Genomic DNA, 19,240 nt, shown 5'->3' on the forward strand with positions numbered 1-19,240 from the left:
TCAAGAGGCAAGGAAAATGATGACAATTGTCCTCTTTGAGGCCAAGTGTTAATGCACATGATGACAAGTGGAAGAGACGCCACATGTCCATTTTGGAGTGAAACCCCCAAATTAGATTCTTTTTCCAATTAATTTAAAAAATGAGGAATGTGCACACATGGGATAGGGTTGGTTAGGAAGATAAGGTTGGTTAGGAACCACAAGTTACTTAGAGGGTTAGAATGGATTAGAGGGGAGTTAAAGTTAGGAGCTATGTTCTCCAAATAGGATAAATTTGAATTAAATAATTTAAATTTAAAAAGGTTAGGAAGAAAAGCTTGACGTGAATTAAATAAAATAAATAAATGTATTTATTTTGTTTAATAGAATGAAGAAGGAATTAATTAATTAAATGCTCAACAAGGTACATTAATTAATTAATTAGATGCAACTTAATTAAATTAATTTGACCAAAGGGTTGACATTAATCAATTAAATGATACAATTATTTAATCAATAACTGTGAAAAAGGTGATTAAATTCGATTAATAAAATTGATCAAATTTAAGTGTCTATAACAATCATACTAACTTTCATCAAAGAATTCCTCCAAGTCAATCAACATCACCACCAAACCAATCTCCATTCTCTTATGATACCATTCCGTCACAACCAACCTATTATTCATATCAATCCAACTTACACATGTCCCAAAATCATCCAAATAACTCATATCCATGTGTATCAACCCAATCACCATGCCAAAACTTGTGATTTGTAAATCTCTTCTGCAAACAAACCACATGACCTAGTCATGTAACCACAACTATCTCCATGACAAACCCTCAAAACCACTCACACATTCCTCCAAACAACAAACCCACATCAAACATTCTCTAGACACTCACACAAAATAAACTAATCTTGGACATAAAACTTTTGATTTCTCAAAATTGAAAAATGTCATTTAGGATCTTATCTATCAAGGTGAAATTATTATTGAATAATATTCCAAATAATTCACGTAATGAAGAATTAGGCATATGTTGGGACACATTTTGGAGCAAGCATGATCAAAATCATCTACCTATGTTTGGCAATGGATTATTCCAAAACAATCACACCAATGACATATCTACCTCATGTAATTCTATAATATTCTATCTAAAATAATTGGCCCACAATTATCCTCCATATCTCCCATGTTCCTTTATCCCCTAAAATGTCACAACAACAATCCACATAAAACAATACACCTAATGATGAAATCTTCTGAGTTTACCTCAATGGGATATCCACATTAGAAATCCAAGCTAATCTATTTCTTTATACAAATCCCTTATACAAATTAGAAATCCTTGATCCAATGCCACCATACCCTCCATTCCCAATAAAACCTACTCTAGAATTTCATATTCACAATCATTTTTTTTATGCCAAAATATGGATTCCATTCAACAATCCTCCATTCATATGAAAACTCACATCCCATCCTTATAATTAGGTCCATGTCAAGATGATAATCCAAAGATAGAAGAAATCCATTTTTTGACCAAGATCCCATCTCTCAAGAGTCTTATGTTGGCCCCCTTCCATTTTAACCTTCCAAGTCACATTCATAATCCACCTCCTAAGCCAGATCATGATATTCCTTCCATCCCATCCAATGACCCCACTCAAAATCAAGTTCCAGTGATCCTTTTCCAACTCAAGATTAAGGTATCCCTTCATGTCTATGCCATAACCCTAGTCCTTACCATGGTCCCCTTACCTCTACCTAAGTTGTTCATGAACCCCTTACATATCAAATGGGTTCCTCCACTTTCTCTAATAAGGTCTACTTCATGATCCTATCATTCCTTCCATATCACATCCTCCTCAAAATGGACTTGCATCTTATTTTAAAACCAACAAGTATCCTATTGATGAAAAAGATTTGTGAAAGCATGAATTATCAAGGAAAAGGATTAGGACTACATGAATAAGGTACATTATAACTCCTTCATATCAAAGAAAATATTGGTTATCATGCTCTCAACTACATATCTCACCCTCCAGATGATGGTATCCCTACTAAATCCCACATCCTTTCTTCTAAATCTAAACATGTACATATCCCTTAATCCTCTAAATCCATTTTGGGTCCTTGTATCCCAAAACAAAATCCTTCATCCCTTCCATCCATCTTAGGTCCTTATATCCCTCCAACTACTATGCATATCACCCCTAGCTCACAATCCACTTACCTTATCATAAATAAAGATCAACAAAGGCACACATATTTGAGAACCTTCCAACTATCTACCTACATCAGCCCATCCAAAATACCTTCATATCATTTATATCCACCCATGAATCCTATTCTTGGAGTCAATTTGGATGCCAAGAATAAAATCTATAGGTCCAAATATTCACATACATCCAGTGATCAACATGTCCCATCTAAAAGATATGTAAAAACAAAGTAGAATCTGATGCAAAACCATGTAGATTCCTAAGTCTCTTGTAGAAATAATGCATTATAAATAATCACAAAGGAAATAAAAATAAAAACTATTTGGATTCCCAAGTTGCTCATAGAAACACTATGTTCTAAAGAAAAATCAAAATTGGAATCTAAACTTGCTATTCCAAAGGCTTACTTCATTCCTCTATCTAAACATCTCATAGCTTTCAAGTCTGTTTTAGATCTCTGTGTCCCAAAATCCACTATCTTAAATCCTCTATAACCTCCCCCATCAATTTTGGGTCCTTATGTCCCAAAATCCACATCCACTTCTCCATCAAAATCTCAAAATTCAAATTCAAATTTTCCTCCATTGCTCCATCACCCCTCAAGGTGTGTGCCAATGATGATCTTGCCAACATTTCCATCCACCCATAAACAAATATTCCAACATCCTATCCATTATTCAAAAGCTATTTTTCATCCTTTCTCATCCAATGCTTTGTATAAATATTTTCCCCATTCCATCTTATTATCCATTCCATCTCCCTTTACGATAACACTACCAACATCTTTGAGTGTACCTTCAACAGCCATGGTCTATGTTGCATCACATCTAATTTTAAGGGTACCATCCAAAGAATGAGATTCTTCATTCCTTCCACCATCTCCTATCATGCGTCCATTATCTTAAAATATACCAGAAATATAAAATAATAAAAAAAGAAAAAAAAATGTCACCTTGGTGAGAAAACCTAACAAATAAGCGACTTGTGTGACACAAATAAGAAGTAAAGAATTAATTCATCCACTGGTGAAAATCACTTCTTGTGGTGCCTTGGGCAAGTGCCATGATTGAAACCTAGAAAACTGAAGTCATGTGTAATCTATTTTCCTCTTACAATCTACACTTGGGGGCAAGTTTCATCCATGCTATCTTATCCACCATCGATTGCCTTATCTACATCCATCTTCCTTTTTCAAATTTGATCTTGACAAGGCTAAGGTTCCCCCATTAGAATCATCCATCCTATCTGCTTCACCTATTTTACACCCTTTAGTCTATTGTAGACGTCCAAAATTAATTAAATTAATATTCAATTAATTTATCCCTCCTCACATAATGAATTCCATTAATTATGTTAGCCTTTATTCTTCTCAAAATTAGTTAAATTATATTTAATTAATTTTATCCCTTAGCCTTATAATTAACTTATCAAAATTAATTATATCCCATTCTTCTAAAAAATCATTTCAATCCCCAACCTTAGCTAATATCCCTTCTAAATCCCAATTAGTTACAAATCACCCTTCTTAATCCTATCTTCTAGCCTAATTAATCTACTCTAATCATGCTCATCATTTCCTCCAATTTTATATTCCTCCATTCATTCTCTCTCCTCATGTCACATCCTTCTAACTTTCCCACTTGCACTCCTAATCCCTCATTAATCCACCTAATCAATCCCCTTAATCATTTGTACATCCCTAACCACTTTTATTAGGGATGAGTCAACTCTTTGCCATAAATGGCTTTCCCATCTCACCCTCCAAACCTTAAATGCATCAACTTTGGTCATTTCAAGGAATATCAAATCTCTTGAGTCTCCTCATGCCTCCTCTTCCCAAGGAAATTTTAATTCCTTTGTCGCTTTATTCTTCCCACACAATCTCTTATTTAGGAATTTTTAATTCCTTTGACATCCCCCAAGGAATTTTTAATTCCTTTTTATTCTTCCAATGTACTTGGGGAACTCTTCCCCATGTACTTGAGGAGTGTAGAGACAAGAAATGCCTATATGGCAAATCTCTTGAATCCCACACCTTATAATCTCAATCCTCTCCCACACTCTTTCAATCAACCCTTCATTCCAAATCAATCTCAACCCTCTATTTTGGCCTCCTCCAATCTATAAATTGGAGTCTCCCCTCCTCACAAATCATCCACCTTTTTAGTATTGTCATGTTGTTTCATTGAGAGCCAAAATCATCCATCGCACCCTTAGCATGCCCAATTCATGCCACACATAGCCAAATCCATCCATCACAATCATCCTCTTAGTCAATCCATTGTTGTGTAGTGGAGAGAAATCCACAAATCATCCTTGAAGAGAAATTCAAATCAAGTGGAGTAAGGGTGCATTATCCACTTCATCCCACTCAATCGGAGGAAGAGTGAAGAACTAAGGTATAATGATTGATTTATGAATTTGAATGCTTTTATTCATGGTTTTATGTAATTTATTCACTTGATCATTAGCTTTAAATTTTCTCTTCATTTTGGCAATGCTCGGTGGGACCCAAATTCCCTATTGTTGAATATGAATGTTTGGGCAACTGAGAGGGGGAGGGGTGGGTGAATCAATTGATAGAAAATTTATCAATTTTAATTTTGATGCACAAATCCGGAATATTGAGTAGAATTAATAGAATTAGGAAACACATGCAAAATTCAGATTAGACACAAGAGACACCATAATTTACGTGGAAAACCCAAGAAGGGAAAAACCACAAAGAATGCTAATTCTCAATATATGAACACTGGTTAAGGTTATTTTTTACAATGGGTGGCTCACTACCAATGTGCTCACTACCAATTATAGATGGTCTCACTGCCTTGAAAGGCTCATTTCCAAAGAAGAAATAAAGACAAAGAGAATCCACCACAAGAAAAACATAGTACGTACTGTTGGAACTCCTTCTGATAAATATCTCATGCAGTCATTGGATTCCTTCAATCTCACATGTCTTCAACACAAAAATCCATATGAAATAATCAAATCAAACTCCTATATATATACTATTTTCGAAAATCATAATTCTCACTGTCGACTGAGACAGAGATCTAAAATAGGTCTCCACTAAACATTTCGGTGGTGGTAAGGAATGAAAAGTGAACCATATCACATCGCTCCTCCTCAAATAAATCAACATTTTATACATACATTACCAAGGACAAACCTAAAACATATCTACATGCTATACATCCTCAATATTTGGTGTAAGGCCTCAAGCTCCAAATCATGTTGGACCCAAAGATAATACAGAAAAACATCTTCCGAGATACCAAATGCAACCAATGAAACCGAGACACCTTCAACTACACAACATGCCTAAATTGAACACTCCTTCTCATCATACCACATCTGAACTTAATCTAGACCAAAGGATTTGACATAAATGCTAACACATAATGCAATGCTAACAATCTCCCCCTTTTTCATTGATGGCAACATCCATCGACAATAATCAATGAAAGATCATTGTTGAGTGCACAACCATCTCTCTCTCCCCCTTTGACAACAATGAAAAAGGTGGTCAAAACTCCCCCTGAGAAACTCACCCCTACTCCCCCTGATAGGAAGCACATCAACATCCATCCAGAATAGAATGTACATGTTGCTCGTTGGACCAATACACACCTGAAATGCACATTAGTTGAAACTAGTAGGGGGTAATACCCCTAACTTCTGTCAGAGATACTCAAAAGTATCTTTTCATAACACATTTGTGAAAATATATGAAATCTGCTCCTTTGTGGGCACATGCTCAAGTCTGACATCATTATCTAGAACTTTCTCCACGAAGAAGTGATACCTGATAGATATATGCTTTGTTTTGGAATGATGTACTAGATTCTTGGAAATATTTATTGCACTAGTATTATCACACATGATTGGAATGGGGTTATCAAACTTCACACCAATGTCCTCCAAAGTCTGCTTCATCCATAAAATCCGAGTGCAACAAGAAGATACTGCAATGTACTCTACTTCTGTCGTAGATAAGAATACAAAATTTTGCTTTTTGCTTGACCAAGTGACTAACCGGGAGCCAAGAAAGAATTCTCCTCCACTTGTTCTTTTTTTGTCATCAACACTTCCAACCCAATCTACATCTGTGTAAGTTGTGAGGTTAAAATCTGAATTTGTAGAATACCATGGTAAGCAAAATATTTAAAATTGTTTTCAACTTTATAACCCAAATTAATATACAGGTAAACAAGTAATAATGCAATTAAGAGTAACAAAAGTATAACCATCAATGCACACCATAACACAGATATTTTTGGCGAGGAAACCCGGTAGGGGAAATACATCAATGGGATTTGTAACCCACAATATCTACTCACTAGCCAATATGAATAAATATTAATTATACAATAGGGGCCTGCACATGCAGGAAGGCCAACAGCCTAGAGCTCATTGCTCAATCACAAAAAGGAGTCCCACTGACTACAAAATTGGATAGTTAAATTCAATGACAATGTACTGTTCAAAATAGCATTTGTAATGCTGGATTCAGTACCGGTTTAAGCTCTTTCAGATACCTCTTCCATAAACCTTGCTTTTCTTTGCTCTACTCTTATTCGCTCATAAAATAATTACATCATAATGCATATACAGTCATTTTCTCTCATATACCGCTTGCATTCATTACCTAATTACATTTCCTTACTTACAAAATGACCTACAAGATCTCATACATATATGAGTCTTTACAATACATCATGTCGGCTATACAACTAATATTACAATACAAAACAATATAATTTCCATGTCGGCTAGGAGTGTCAGTAAGATCTTTTGTCGGTGTAGGTTGGATGCCAGTGAGAATAGACTTGTAGTGCCTACCAGTGCCGGTAGATGATGTTTGTTGCCAGTGTAACCTATGAACCATGTTACCAGTTGGTTGCCATCAATGACAACATCAACTATTCTCATCTGAGTGTATAATTCCAACAATCTCCCCCTTTGGCATTGATGGCAACACTCATGAGAAAAATACAAAAGCTGATATCCAAAAATGAAGTCCAAAACTGATCCAAGAATAAGAGTGCTCCCCCTGAGCAAATGACCCCTTCTATACATTTTTCTCCCACACTATTCCCCCTTTGACATCAATGACAAAGGATGTCAAAAATAATCAAAGAGTTCAAAATTCTACCTTAAAGCTTGTAACTGGTTATGTATAATTTGAAAGATATCCACTAAAATCAGATTAAGACTCTGCATAAATTTAGTGTTGCCAGAAATAATGATTTCAGTCTGTCTGATCATCCCGGTCAGATAATGCGTCTGTTGCTCCAGTGATCTTTCTCCTTGAATGGTTGCTTTAGACAACTCAATCCACTGTGTTAGAAGGTTGTCCAATCTAGGACCAAGTTTATTTTTCAGCTCCCAGGCCTTCATTCTTATCCTTGATTTTTCCTTTTCTAATTTCCCAATCTTTTCTTCAAAAATTGCCATTTCTTGATCCAAAACTCAAGTAAGTTCCAAAGGACCTATTATGTTATCTTCTATATCATCAATCTATTTTTGTGTTTTCCTTATCTCCTCATCAATTTCCTATGTTAGGTGGTGAGGCTTGCATGCTTCCTTATACAATTCTTTATATTCCAAAATAGTGGAATTAAGTACCGGTAATAAAGAATCAATATGCTCAGTACAGTCCTTAATAGTCTTGTCAAAGAATTCACCTTTCTCCTTATTCACCCTTTCCTTAACAGTCTCTTCATTCATTTTATCTACAGTTAGAATATTTGAAGCAATGAATTTGGACATTGTCTCCAATTTACCTAAAGATCCAAAAATATGATCTATCTTACAATCCGGTGCAATCAATATTAAAATAGGCAAAGTATCATCAATGGCCTTAAATTCTAAGGCATTGCATTCAATGATTTTCTTTATGGAATCTAAAAGTACATCTATCACATTAGTAGGTCTATAATCCATGGTGGAAGTGCTAGGTGGAATGTGAGGTTCTGCAGTTGGTTTCTTCTCATCTTCGGATTCCTTAACCACTTCTGCTATCTTGTTTCCATCTTTAACCTCTTCTTTATTCATTGTTTCTTCCTTATGCTCACTTTGTTTTTCAACTTTGTTTTCATCCTTACTGTCTACCTTGTTGACTGTCGGTTCAACTACACTCTGTTCTTGTCCCTTTTCTACTACTGCTTCTGCTTGTGCTTCTGCCGGTATTTCAGTGTTAAGCTGAGTATCATCAAGGATGGTTTCAGATTTCTTAACTTCAGCTGGTATCTCAATATTCTGCTGAGAGTCAATAGTGTTGACCGGTGACTCGGAGATCTCAATATTTTTAGTTTCAACTTTCTTTACCTCTATAGTTTCCTTATCCAACACAATATTAAAGTTCTAAGTGTCCACATTCATGGTAAAAATAATGTCAGACTTCGGATTAGTGTCATCTTTTGTCATTTCCTCTACCTTCTCTTCAGATTGACTATCAGTTTGTGTCGGTGCCTTTGCAGTTATTGGTGGGGTGTCCAGTGCCGATGGAGGAAGGTTATCCTTGACTATGATATCAAGTACACTGTCAATTTTCTCTTTACCTTTATCTTTCTGATATACTTTGGTAAATGACTTGTCCATTTTCTGTCTATCCTTCTCTTCTTTCTTCTCTATTTCAACAAAAAATATATCCCACTTATCCTCCGTCTCATCTGCAATTTCCTTAACTCTGCCGGCCATAAGACTAACCTGCCGGTGACCACTCACAAAAATTGTTCTATTTGCCTCTGATATTAAATCATCAATTTCCTACTTGGAGTTAATAGGATGCAAAACAAGTAGAGCTTCTACCTTGAATTTCTTGTCTAACTCCATTACAGACATTCTCTTAGCCTCCAATATTAAGTATAAATAATTTGGTAGATCATCTACAACTTCAATAAGAACTTTCTTATAGATATCAAGATATAAAATAATACTTTCTTCTACAGTATCCTTATCCGAATCCTTGAAAGAATGATAGAATTTATTTACATTACCAAGGTTACCATCTTGGGTGATTTCATTGATCACCTCTTCCAGTGTAAGAGTATCTAGTGCCTTAGGTTCTAGTTTCTTCTTTGGAGTCACTTTCTTCTTCTAACCAATGGGCTCTCTTACAACCTGTTGTTTCTTTCTCTATGTCCTTGATTTCTTGGGAGATGGAGCAGGTGCCGGTGAGGGTTTTGTTTTCTTCTTGTCCACTCTCTTGAATTCAGCTGCCCCGTCATTGTCAAAATCAGATGTAGTAGCCACAGGGGAAATGTGAGCTACCGGTTGACTTTCCATCATACTAGCAGCAATACCTCCAAGATTCATCAATCCTTCTTTAACATCTTTTACCATCTTAGAAGCATCTTTCATTAGTTTCTCTCTTTTCTTCCTTTGCTTCATCATAGCTACACCACTTTCAATAGTTTCAGCATTACCAAATATTTCCTCCGTTGGTTCCAGTGGAGAATCTAGGAGTATTTTAGCATATGAATCTAAGATGTGAGAATCCACCTCATATCCCATTTCAGTAATCCAAACAGTTCTGGGTCTAACTTTCTCCATCCAAATTTCATCTCTTTTCACTACAAAGCATATCTGTTTATAATTATTTTCCACAATGATTTGGGGAATCCTTTCCCTTTGTCTCATTTTAGCTTGGAAATTCTTAAAGTAGTCTTTCACCAACTTATCACCATCAGATCCCACACCAATAATTTCCTCCTTTATCTGTTTTCCAACTGAAGTATCATAGGCAAAATCCTTATGTCCTATACTAGGGATCTCTTTTGAAAAGTAAAGCATTAAACACACTAACAAACTTCCAAATTTGAAGGTTCCTTTCTTATCACCTTTGATTTTGTGCAAATTCTCTAACAGTTCATCCTTTAACCATTCACAAATATCAATCTTTGCATTGTTCAATATCATCTCATGTGCACTATGAATGCATGAACTAGATACATAATTCGACCTATTAGTATGGCCAACTTTATAGCCAATGACCATGCTAGAAAATTTAACATTTTTATCCTTTATATCATTGACCCTAAGTGACTGGTTGTCAAATGTAGCTCCGGTTAAGCTCATAATCTCTTTGTTAGGGATTTTCTTCTTCTTGTCATGTCTAGAACCGGTGGAGGGTAAACCAGTAACAACCCTAATAGCTTCCTTGGTAATCTTAAAAACTGAGTCCAACCACATAGATTCACCATGAACCCAGCTAAGGACATAGTAGACGACTTCATATGATAATTCCGACATATGGAGGATATCTATGAAACCTAAATCCTCAATTACTTTGTGTTCTGGTTTCACTACCCCATTCTTGTCAGTGATTACATTTATGTACATGTTCATCAAATCTTCGGACCCTAAACTTTCTATGTAACAATGTATGTATGCCCTAGGGTCTTCAGTAAACGTGACTCCCTTCGGGATTCTAGAAAATGCACCAATAGAGTCATCCAGTTTTGCTATCTTAGGAATGGTCTTGAAAATGGGTCTAGGTCATTTTATGTTCTCCACAATGGTAGGGTTTTCTACAAATTCAGGAACAAAAGATGAAGATGCCATTGCGAAAGATAAATACATTTTAACTGAGAAATCCTTGAATGCTTTGAAAAGACCTTTGCTACTTTGCCTGTAGAATGCCTTTGCTTAATTTCACTCTCTTCAAATGCTTGGATGCTTGGTTAATTGAAATGATAAGTTAGCAAACCTTTATAACCAAAAATTAACTTACAACTGCAATAAATGCTTTTCCAGCGAAGTGAAAACTCCACATATCTGCCGGTAAAGAAGAAATATAACTTCTTACCACCAACCGAGGGTAAATGCATGATCTTCAATTTGTTGCCTTACCCCTAAGGATTATTCCTTAGTTAGATGAAGAATCTCTTGCCGGTGCAGGATTACCCTATTCTGCTGATGCAGAGACAGATTCATCACTTCTCTGATCTCTCTTCCTAATCCATTGTTTAGAAAATTCTTGCTTGATTTCAGTCACCTTTTCTTTGCCTTTGTTATTGGATCCTTTATTGTTCGCCGATATAGTCTTACTTCTACAAAATTTTGCAATATGCCCAATCTTGTTACATGCATAACAAGTTACATTGTTTCTCTGAATATCTTTTCCATAACTTTGACCGGTTTGAGTTATGCATTGATTAGATAAATGTCCAAATCTACCACAAACATAGCATTTCACATTCATTCCACAATTATCTGAGTTATGACCATTTTTATTGCATTTGGAACATTAATCGGTGGGTAATTTTGTATTCTGATTATTCCTAAATCTGCACTTATTTGCTCTATGACCAAATTTGTTGCAATTAAAACATTTCTCATTAAATTTATAAGCATTAGGTTTCCTTACCGGTTTGTTGTTGTCATGATTGTTTGCAGTCTCAGAACTTTCTCCATCAGGTTTCTGACTTTTCAGCATATCATCAAGATTATCTGAACTTTTCTTGAATTTGTCTTTGTATTCATTTGCAGTGACTAGCTCACTTTCCAAAGTTCTAACTTGTCTCATAATTTCCTCTTTGTCATGTTGCATGTGAATCAAATCTATTTTGAGCATATCATTTTCATAACTAAGCCTTAGAGATTCATCAGAACTTTCATTAAGTCTTCTGGCCAAATCTTCCTCATTCCTCTTTCTATCTTCAATATCCTTGCATAATCTCATGGTTAAATCTTGCATCTCATTCTTTATGTTATTGTTCTCTTCTCTCAATTTCTCTGTAATATCTCTAAGAGTTTAATTTTCTTCATCATATTGATTTTGCAATTGCACGTGTAATTATTTTCTTTTACTCTTTGCTATAACCAGGTTATCTTGAAGTGCTTTGATGAATTCTTGAGCAGTTCTGAGTTCATCTTCCAGTTTGATATTCTTCAATTTATCTACATCAAAATGTTCAAGAGCTCCTTCCAACTATTGTCTCAAACTTTCCATCGGTACCGGTTTCAGAATCTTCCTCAAGCTATTAGGCTTCTGCAAATAGAGGACTAGGCTCTGATACCAATTGTTAGATACTTGATCATTCCCGAAGACACTAAGAGGGGGGGGGGGGGGGGGTGAATCAGTGTCTAACTGGTAAACAAAAGATTTAAACTTGTTTGCAACTTTATAACCCAAATTAATATACTGATAAACAAGTAATAATACAATTAAGAGAAACAAAAGTATAACCATCAATGCACACCATAACACAAATATTTTTGGCAAGGAAACCCGGTCGGGGAAAAACCTCGGTGGGATTTGTGACCCACAATATTTACTCGCTGGCCAATATGAATAAATATTACTTATACAATAGGGGCCTGCACATGCAAGAAGGCTAACAACGTAGAGCTCACTGATCAATCACAAAAAGGAGTCCCACTGACTACAAAATTGGATAGTTAAATCCAATGACAATGCACTATTCAAAATAGCATCTGCAATGCTGGATTCAATACCGGTTTAAGCTCTATCAGATACCTCAGCCATAAACCTTGCTTCGCTCTTCTTTGCTCTTATTCACTCGTAAAATAATTACATCATAATGCATATACAATTATTCTCTCTCATATACTGCTTGCATTCATTACCTAATTACATTTCCTTACTTACAAAATGACCTACAAGATCTCATACATATATGAGTCTTTACAATACATCATGTTGGCTATACAATTAATATTACAATACAAAAAAATATAATTTCCATGTCGGCTAGGAATGCCGGTAAGATCTTCTGTCGGTGTAGGTTAGATGCCAGTGAGAATAGATTTGTAGTGCCTGCTGGTGCCGGTAAATGATGTCTATTGCCAGTGTAACCTGTGAACCATGTTACCCGTTGGTTTCCATCAATGACAACATCAACTATTCTCATCTGAGTGTATAATGCCAACATACCATAGACCAATCTCCTTTGTACCTTTAAGATATCCGAAAATCCTTTTTACTGCCACAACATGTGATTCTTTTGGTTCTCGTTGAAACCTTGCTTCCAAACATACTGCATACATGATATTAGGTCTGGTAACAGTCAAATATAATAGTCCTTCAATCATTGACCTATATTGACTTGCATCTAACTTAGGTGATTTATCATCCTTATTTAACTTACATCTAGTAGTCATAGGTGTACATACTGGTTTGGAATTCTCCAACCCAAACTTCTTGAACAGTTCTTTGACATACTTAGACCGAGAAATGAAAAATTCCTTTATCATTCTGATTAACTTGCAATCCAAGGAAAAAGTTTTTGGAAGTTGTTGGGATATTGTTGAGATGAGTGCTGTAAATATGTGATTTAATAATATTTGAGATAGGTGTTGTCATTGATGTCAACATATTTCTCTGTCTATGATAGTGTTTCAGTTGAGGTTAGTTAGTTGGTTTGTTCAGCATGTTGATGATCAGTGTTTGTGGATTTAAGGATTTGTAGAGGATTGTGTTTAGATGATTCAATGAAATTTGTAGAGATTGCATGAAGATTTTAGTGAGCTATGGATATTTGTTGGTATTTTGGATATGTTGATATGGTTTTGTCATTGATGTCAACACTTATCAGCACTTGGAGATCTTTGGTTATGTTCACCGACATGTTCAGTGACTTATGCACAGTCACCAGTATCTGGTTCACCGATGGGTTATATTGTTCATCAGCACTTGGAATGACTTGGAGATTACTTGGTTATGTCAAAGACATCGTTTGGACACTTGGTTTTGGTGATTTGTTCATTGGTCTAATCGGGTTTGCATATTTGTTGTTACCGACAAATAGGTCTAGGTTATGGACCGACAAGCATATCTATTCTAGATCAGCACAACACATCATGAAGATGATTTATTATTATTGTAAATACATTGAGCTGACATCATGCATCACATATTGATTTATTTGTAATTGATTTTATTGTAATATCTTAGTGAGACAACCTACTCATTTGGTCTTAGGTTTTGGTATATATGTAAGATCTCATTTATGAGATTATGTAGTAGAGTGTGGAAAAGGATTGTAATAAGGTATATGCAAATATAAGCAGATCTATACATGCAGACATCATTAAATATTGAAGGAAGGTTTGAAGAAGGCAAATCAGAGCTTAACCGGTAATGAATCTAACATATGAAGATGCTATTTTAAGCAGTACATTATCATTGGATTTAACCATCCAATTGTAGTCAGTGTGACTCCCATTTTGTGATTGAGCAGTGAGCTCTAGGTAGTTGGCCTTTCTGCATGTGCAAACTCCATATTGTACACACATACTATCTACAGTAGTATCATCTGATTGTGGGTAAGGTTTCCCACCATGGTTTTTCCCCTTACAGGGTTTTCACGTACAAATAACTGTGTTATGTGTTTTGTATGTTATTTGTCTTTCTGTTTCATGCATTAAATTTTATGGGTACTGCAATTAATTGTTAAACTATCTACCGACATTAAAGTTTGGTTTACCGGCATTAAGCATTAAGTTTGGTTAAGTTAGTTTTGGTTTGTATTTATTGGGCAACTGATTCACCCCCCCCCTCTCTCAATTGCCTCCGTGACCTAACAATATTTGTGTTGTGGCCTATTTTTTTTATTGTTGAATAATGTCAATATGGTAGTAATTTGATTTGCATTTCTTTGCATACTAATAACTTGATCTATGGATTTGATATTATGTTTGGGACATTGATATGTCCTCAATTCATGTGGTTTGTGTTTTCGAGCTCCACAAGCGAATCTTTCAGGTTGACAATTAGTTCAGTTAATATTCTTGAGGTTCGATATTATGATAACGATGATTCTAGTAACTTGAGTTGGTGTGGATGTTGTTGTGGAAATTCATGATGCTGTGGATGTTTCTAGATCGGGTGTTATTCGTGTTGGAGGTTTGCATTGATCGATGAGTGCGTTATTGATGATTTTCTTTGGTAAGGTGGTATTCATGTTTTTGGCCGACATGATGATTGTAGCATGTTGTGGATGTTTGAGACTTAATTATTGGAGGTATTTCATATTTGAGGTGGTGATTTAGGTCCATGCTATGTCTTAGCCAACATTTTTTTGTTCCGCATTTGATTTTGTAGTGTGCATGATTATTTTTTTGTAATTAAGTGAAGTGTGTTGAGTTGATCTTGTTGAGGTTGATGTCATGTATAAATAAATGTAATATCTTTGTAATTTAGTGTGTGAGTAAATGTATGGATGAGAATTAGAAGTGTATGAGTGAATAATGAATACATCTTTCAAAGGCAGAGAAGAAGAGTGAAGAGAAGTTGTTTATGTGCTTAATCAGAATTGTAACCAGGCATTAGGAGATGTTATTTCTTTAGTTCGTGATCTTCTAGATGTAATCCAAATGTGTTTGTAAGATAGCAAGTCTTCCTAGGGTTGTTTCCCTTTGTTGTTTTTGAGCAGTGAGCTCTAGGCAGTGTGCCTAAATGCATGTGCATTCCCCATTGTAATATTTCATATACTTCTAACATGGCATCATCATATTGTGGGTAGGTTCCTACCATGGTTTTTACCTTGACCGAGTTTTCCACATCAAAAATGTTGGTGTTATGTGTGTTCATGTTGTGTTGTTGATTTATGCTTTCATTTTTATTAATTAGATCAGAGATTAAGTTTAATTTGTGTAAGTTGCTGCAAGTTTTGGTGACAATTTAATCACCCCCCCTCTCAGTTTTCTCCCCTATTTTCATCAAAAATTCAACTCATCGATCATGGACATTTCAAATTAATTATGCATTTCAATAGGAAATCTTTTGCACATACCTTCATTTCCTCCAAAGATTATATCATCGACATATAATACCACAATTAGAATTTTAGTTGATTCTATCTTGAAGTACAAGTTACTCTCTGCTGAACCCTTTTGAAATCCTTGATCAGTTAGATACTTTCCTAATCTCACATACCAAGCTCTAGCAAGATTTTTTAAGTCCATACAAAACCTTTTTTAATATGAAAACAATGTTTGGATCATCCTTCAACTTGAATCCTTTTGGTTGTTCAATGTAAACTTCTTCTTTTAATTCTCCATGCAGAAATATTGATTTCACATCCATCTGATAAACCTTGAAATCTTTGAATGCTGCAAATGCTAGGAACATTCAGATTGCCTCCATTCTTGAAATTGGGGCATAAGTTTCATCAAAGTTAATGCCTTCAATATAAGTGTATCCTTTGAAAACCAAGCTTTTCTTATTCCTCACAATCTTTCCATCTTCATCTAGCTTGTTCCAGAATACCCATTTAGTACCAATTACATTCTTATCTTCTGGTCTGTTGACTAATTCCATGTCTATTTTTTCTCAATCTACTCTATTTCCTCTTTTATTACCTTCATTCAGTTCTAATCTTTGAAAGCTTCCTCTATTGTCTTTGGCTCATTTTTAGATAGCAAACATAGCAAGACCTATTCTTGTGTTGCTTTGCTTCTTGTGATAACTCCTTTGCTCTTATCTCCAATGATCTAATATTTGAGTGATTCTTCTTGACATACCTTGGAGTCTTAGATGAATATGCCAAAGCATCCTGATCATTCTTTTCTTCACTCTTGGTTTCTTCCTTCATTTCCTTTTCTCTGGAGTCATCTGAGTCATATCATGCTGCTATGTTTGACTCCTTGGAAGTGTTCTCATCAAATTTTACACTTGCACTTTCAACAATCTTATTCAATCTTTTGTTAAAAAATTGATATGCCTTTCTATTTGTTGAGTAATCCAAGAATATTCCTTCATATGCTCTACTGCCAAAATTTCCAAGATTATCTTCATCTCTCCTAATATAGCACTTTCTTCTAAAAACTTTGAAATATTTTACTATCGAATGTTTGCCTTACCATAGCTCATAAGATGTCCTACCATACTTCCTCTGATATAGAATTATATTGAATGTGTATGCTAATCTATGAATTCCTTCTTTCCAATAGACTTTAGGTAACTCTGCACCTTTTATCATGGTTATAGCTGCTTCCTGTATAGTCTACTTCATTCTTTCTACTACACAGTTTTATTCAGGTGTCCGGGGAGCTAATAGCTATCTTTTGATGTCATGTTTTTTACAAAAGTCATTGAACTTATCCAATATGAATTCTCCTCCTCTATCAGACCTTAAACACTTGATTTTCCTATCAACTTCATTCTCAACTTTTGCCTTTAATATCTTGAACTTTTCTAATGCTTCAGATTTTTCTCTGAGAAATACAACCCAAGTCATTCTAGAATAATCATCAATCAGTAACATGAAATAACTATCACCTTGTAGGCTTCTTGTTTGGATCAGACCACAAAGATTTGTGTGAACCAAATCTAGTAATCTGGTGGACAAGTACTCCTTTCTTCTGAATGTGCTTTTGGTTTGCCTTCCTATTTGACATTCCCTACAATTTTTTTTTGGTTTAGATAGTCTAGGAAAATCTCTTACTGCACTCTTTGAACTGATCTGTACCAAATTATCAAAGTTGATATGACACATCCTCCGGTGCCATAGACAATTATCATCAAGTTGTGATATCAAGAAATACTTTGTAGCTCCTTCCAACTAGTACATGTTTCGATTTTTCCTCCTTCTAGCTACAATAACTGTTTTGAAATCCTTCTGAATCTCACATTCATTGTCTTGAAATATGACATTGTATCTATTTTCACACATCTATCCAACACTTAAGAGATTATGACACAAACCCTTCACATAATATATATTATCAGTGCTATGCTTTCCATCAAAGTTAATTGAGCCAATACCAACAATTTGTGTTGTCTGATCATCCCCAAATCTAACTGAACCTCCATCATACTTTTCAAGTTTTATGAATTTTCTTTTATCACCAGTCATATGATTTGAGCATCCACTATCAATCAACCATTCATTTTTATCTCTTCTAGCATGAAATGTGTTAGCAACAGTCTTAGAGATATCATACTTAGGAACATCCTTTTATACCAATAAAAAATAATCACCTCCCTCATAGTCTGATTCATCATATGAAATGTTAGCATCATCTTTAACATAATATTCCTTTTTATTGAACTTCCCCTTGTTTTTCTTGAAATTATGTCTATTTCCTTTTAGACATCTAGTTACAATATGACCAATCTTACCACATCTAAAACATTTAAAGGGTAACATACCTTTGTATTTTCGGTGCCTTTCTTTAATTCCTTACAAAGTTTACTTCTACCTCTTCTGGGATTTCCTCATCATCTAAAATGTCTTCAGATGCCTTGAATGTGGTCTCTAACTTATATTTATCCTTTACGAATTTTCTTACTTCAAATGCAGTCAGGGTACCAAATAGTTTCTCTTTGGTGATCTTATTTGGATCATAAGTTTCTTCAATTACAAAGATCTTGTCACTGTAGCTTACCAGTAATGTCATTAGAATCTTGTCAATCACATCTTCATCACTTAAGTGGCTCTGAGTTCTCTAGTCTCATTCACTATGATATCAACCTTCTCAAAATAGCTCACAATATCCTCTCCTTCTTCCATCCTCAGGTTTTCATATCTCCTCTTAGCAGTTCATCTCTTTGTTAGATTGACTCTGTCATTCCCTTCATAGATGTCTTTTAACTTCTGCCACACTTTATAAGCAATATTCAAAGAGATTACCTCAGTCAATTCAGTTTTTGATAATGCACTAAATATAGCATACCTTGCTTTTTCATTTTCTTCATAAGCTTAAATCTCATCCAAAGTATTAAGTCCATTCGCTGAAAGAACATACTTAGTCTCCACAACCTTCCAAGTACTGTAACCTAGAGAAACCAAGTAACCTCTCATCTTCACTTTCCAGAAACTGCAATCAAATCCTTCAAAGATAGGAATGGATAACTTATGTGCCATCGAATTAGGATCTACCTCAAGTGGTTAAGCTCTATATCAAGGAACCATATCTCTAATACCAATTGTTGAATATGAATATCCATGCAACTGAGAGGGGGGGTTGAATCAGTTGATAGAAAATTTATCAATTTTAACTTTAATGCACAGATTCAAAATATTGAGTAGAATTAACAAAATTAGGAAAT

The sequence above is a fragment of the Cryptomeria japonica genome, chromosome 9, assembly GCF_030272615.1.
Source record: "Cryptomeria japonica chromosome 9, Sugi_1.0, whole genome shotgun sequence".
Taxonomy (NCBI): Eukaryota; Viridiplantae; Streptophyta; class Pinopsida; order Cupressales; family Cupressaceae; genus Cryptomeria; species Cryptomeria japonica.